This window comes from Lolium perenne, chromosome 7, assembly GCF_019359855.2.
Source record: "Lolium perenne isolate Kyuss_39 chromosome 7, Kyuss_2.0, whole genome shotgun sequence".
Lineage (NCBI taxonomy): Eukaryota > Viridiplantae > Streptophyta > Magnoliopsida > Poales > Poaceae > Lolium > Lolium perenne.
This window is the reverse complement of record NC_067250.2, coordinates 291,281,133-291,285,918: the sequence shown is the minus strand read 5'-3', so window position 1 is coordinate 291,285,918 and position 4,786 is coordinate 291,281,133. Positions and strand designations below refer to the sequence as shown.

Here is a 4,786-nt window from a genome sequence, read left to right as displayed (position 1 = left end):
TTCAGATTACTCAATGTTCATTGATCTTTCTTTATGCTTCCCAGGGCTATTTTCAAAGTATGGATGCTTAGTTTTCCATTGTTTGTTTAGAGCATTTAGGAAAACTTCTATTTTTGCAGGCTAGGTGCATATGTAATGGATATTCTGGCCCGGATCCATTATTCATGCCACACTGGGGTGAGCTTCTCTCGATCTTCCAGCGTAATTGTGGTCTCTCTCTCACTGTTGCCATATGCTATGGTTTTTAGTTTTGATGGACTGATTATTGAATCTGGCTCCGAAGCATATAGAATGTAAACTGAGTTTTGAAAGGTATTCTTGTGAATAGGTGAAGTAGAAAATTGGGGTGAACCGATGGATGGCTTTAGTTTGTCTGTGTTTTCATTCCGATGTAATGTATTTATCGACAGCTTCTTGGCCAAATACATTTCCAAATTAATACATTAAGTGGTTTTATTGTTTACAGGGAACCTTGGTTCTTTTCCTTGGCCCAATTGTATTGTGCTTGCTTAGCTGATCATAGCTCTGCAAAACTAGGCCAAATATAGTTTGATTTACTGGAAAACTCGCATTGAAATTAGATAATGGTTCCTTTCACACCACTTTGTTTTCTCCGGATGTCATATAATAATAATAGCTACACAGTTCAACATGATGCCATATAGATCTTGATAAAATCAATCTCCGGAAGAATTTTTTTCTCTACAGAAATCTAAAGGCATTATATAAGCATGTGTTATTCTAAGTTTAACCAGAGATGAACCTTTTCTATTTGGAACAAGTAGCGATGTTCATGTAGTAGTGATCAAGATAAAAGTTTATTCCTCTTTGTTTCAAGGGTGTGGTAACCTTTTCATTCGAAGAGTTTTATGTGCAGATGCTCTTAGCCATCATTCTACTGTGCATATAAGAACAGGTTGTGGGTGAGGTTATAATGCCTGTGAGGTCATATGGAAGTTCTATTGTCTATTAATTACTACAAGAAATCTGCCATAATATGACGTTTTTTTTATGACTGGAAATCAAAATGTCATAGTTTTATGATCGTCCTTGGCCACTCGGGGTGGGGGGGCAAAACCCTAGAAAATCGTGACGTTATTGGGCAAAAACGTCATTGGCAATTTAGGTCAAAACGTCATTAGCAAAATTAAGTGGCCTACGATGTTTTTCCACTGCCGATTGCGACAAATCAACAACGTCATTAGCATGCCAAAAAAAATTAGCCAATCAGAAGACAGGAAACAACCTACCAAGGATCAGCTCCAAACTTGAATCTCAACCGTCCGAAGTATCCAACGCTGCAAACCATGCGCGGGATTTTCCCATTGGCGCCTAAATTTTTTGGGTCACGCGCGCGACCGACCAGACCACCAAACCACGCGCGCGACCAGACCACTCCAACAAAACCGATCCAGACCGCCCGCAGGCCAGAAACCCTAGCCATTTCCCTTCCGCCGCCCCTCCTCTCCGGCCTAGATCCCGGCCAACTCCGGCGACCTGATCCCGATCCTTCCGCTTATCCCGACGCCCAGCCCTGCCCTACCGGCTCACCCAGCTCCAGTCCACCACCACTCTCTCCCTCCTCCCTCCTCCGCCTACCCCCGCCCGCCTCCAGGGCCCGCCGATTCGCTTCGGGAGCTCTCGAATCCGGCGGCGCTCGCTGCGTGAATGCGGCTGCCTCTCGGCGGCGCGGCGAGGCGTTGATTGGGTGGGCCGCGCGCGCGATGGGTTGCTTCTCCTGCTTCGATTCCAGGTCCAACGACGAGCGCCGCTACCCCAAGCACGGTGGCAGCGGAGGCGGAGGAGGCGGAAATGGCGTTGGCGCCGGCGGACGGGCCGGCGGCGTCGGCGTCATCCTCAGCCGCCCGTGGTGCGTTCGCTTCCTCTCCGATAGGGCCTTCTCCGTCGGTTGGTGCGGGCAGGATCCGAAACCCACTCCCCACCCAACCAACCAAACCCTAACCCCTCCCCACCCACCAAATCGGCGGCGCCGGCGCCGGAACAACGAAGCCACGGCCACCCAACTGCCGGCCTTCCTCGCCGGCGCGCATCTGCATCCGTGGGCGGAGCTCCATCGACCCTCGCATCGCATCGCGCGCGCTCGCCGCACCCACCACAAGATGCCTCCGGCCGGGGGCCCCTACCTTCTCCGCCTCCACCCCCACGACGCCCCACGCCGAGGGCAAGCCAACTCCACCCGCCCAGCCATCCTCCGCGATGCACCAGCCGCATCAACCTCCGCGTCCACCTGCTGGACCTGCCACTACACGCAACACGGACGACCATGGGGACGGCCTCGCCATCCTGGGTAACAAAACCAAAGAGAGGTTCTTCCCTTGCTCTGCTCCCTCAGATTCATGATTTCACATGATTCGATTCCACCGAGGGGTAGCTGCTGCAAGCCTGCTTCGCTCTACGGTTTATATTTCGTTTGACACCCCGTGCACTTGGATTTTGAACCAATCCTTCCTTCCAAATACATCATCCACTATGCTCGATTCTTCTTCACTCATCATCCTCCTACTACACATAGGGATCCCCTATTCTTCTTCAGTACTAGTCCTAGCTACTAGTAACATTGCCAGATGCCAGATGGGAGATCCTTCCAAACACCTGCGACCCATGCCTCTCTGGATAGCTTTATTGGTGCCACAGCCATAGTGCCGATTCTGTGCTATAGATAGCTTGATTCAAATTCAGCTCTCTTAGTATTTTTTTTTAAAGTTCAGATTTCCATTATATGGTCTGTCTAGCTGATCATCGGGCACTGTTATTAGTGTCTCTATTCTTAGTCTGGCCTGATGGTTTGACTTTTCAGCGGTTGCTTATTATTTGCTCAAATTTCCTTGCTTGCTTATTAGGCCTAACAATATTCTGATATGGGAATATGGGGACATATACATGTGCAACACCCATACATTCTTAGTATGCGTCACCTATGATTAGCTCTTTACTTCTCACCTTGCTGGAATTACATATTGTTTCGTTTGGTGTCATATTTACTTGAACTCATTGTTTTCAACTCACTCGTGTCAACCATAGAACCTCAGGTTAGGAAAGATGCAGCGCACATGTTTCTGGTGTGGCGCCCGGGTTCACCGACGAAGACGATTACGTCCACGGCATGCTTGATTCTGCTGATACATACTAGCACCGGGTAGTTATAACTCTGCCCTACTATTTGTGGTTAGTGCTATATATCAGACACTCACATTTCTAAACGAACAGGGCGAGGCTGACGACAAGATCACCGCCATCTGCGCTGACGACCTAGAGTACAGGCACTTCAACGACATCAAGGAGCTCCCTCCCTACCGCCTCGCTGAGATCAGGAGCTTCTTCGAGGACTGTATCCTTCTTATTGTTAATAACTTCATATTCTGCTCGCTAACATGCTGATGTTGTATCTTACTAAATCGGTGTAACCTGCAAGTTGTTCTTATGTACACGTAGCAGTAGTGCAATAGTTAGTTTGATGCACTAGATGAATTAGCTAAGTATTATTATTCACTTGAATTGGCTGAGCATGGTCTTTGTTTAATCCAGAATCAGCGAGGTAATAATTCTTGATGTTGCTAACTTTGTCTTCATAAGATCACTTCGCTATCCAGAATCATTTGCCTTGTACTTTTGCTTATCAACTCATGCACCGTTATTGCTGCTCCTGGTCACCGTGACTTCATCAAGAACATGATCACTGGTACCTCCCAGGCTATGTATACCACCTGAAGTTACGTATACCACCGGTATTTGTTCCACAAGCAAATTTGATACCACCTGTGTGTTATAGTAGTCTTTTAACTTTTAAACTTGTTGCATGATCTGGATGCTAGTTATTAAGTAGTCCCTGAATTATTTACTTTTGCTAAATGATTTCAATGCTTGTTTCTAAAGAACATGATCTGCATCTAGTGTTTCATTTCGTTACTGTTACACATGTCCTACTCTAAATAGACTAGGCCTTCCGTTTTAAGTTGACTTAATTGCACAGTTCTGCTAGTCTACTACTGTACAATCCATGCAGTTTCAGTTTTTTCTGCTATTTAATTCCTTCTATTGTATTATATGCCATCTATAATAAGCAGCAACTTGTTTTACATTTCTTCTCTTTATTTACATAAGCTTGTGCTTTCATTTGTATACATGCCTTCTGTAATAAGCGTTACAGGACCTTCTTTTGAATATGACATGATGTGAAGTTAATTGAAAATTAACTTCTTTATTTACCAACTCTCTGATTGTTCTGTCTTGCTGTGCAGAAGAGTTTGCTGTGTACGTTCCTTGATGCTTATTTTACTTGGGTTGACCTGAAGCGCTGTTTCTGGGTGGTGTAGGATGAGTTGCTGCGGAACAACCTGTAGGTGGAGAGCCTGAAGATAACTCGTGCAACATCATTGTCTGGCAAGATGCATGCTGGAGAACCTGAAGACAACTCTAATGAAATTTTATGTTTATATTGTAATAACGAGCATGACTGAGTTTTATTGCTCCAAGTCACTGTGATGAAAGTTTTATGTTCATACTAATAACGAGCTTGACTAGTTCTTGTTGCTGAAATGTAATTGATTGATTTGCTAAGTTTTATGTTCATACTAATAATGAGCTTGACTGGTTCTTATTGACTGCCGGTCCAAAACTGTAATGGGTCCTAAAAAGGCCACGGCCCAATGAAAATTGGCCCAGGCCAGTAAGTACAGCAGCTAAAAATGCCGTTGAAAAAAAAATAAGCTAAAAAGGCTGAGGTAATTGGGTCAGTTACGGGCCAAGGCCCAACAAAGCCGAAAAA

General features: G+C 45.7%; 1 long non-coding RNA gene across 1 annotated transcript; it reads left to right on the top strand.

Moving 5' to 3' along the window:
* The first annotated feature begins 1,416 nt into the window (after positions 1–1,416).
* On the top strand, positions 1,417–4,584 carry LOC127312279 (uncharacterized). Its single transcript, XR_007858222.1, has 2 exons — positions 1,417–3,157; positions 3,229–4,584. It is a non-coding gene; the product is annotated as an uncharacterized lncRNA (long non-coding RNA).
* Positions 4,585–4,786: the final 202 nt, after the last annotated feature.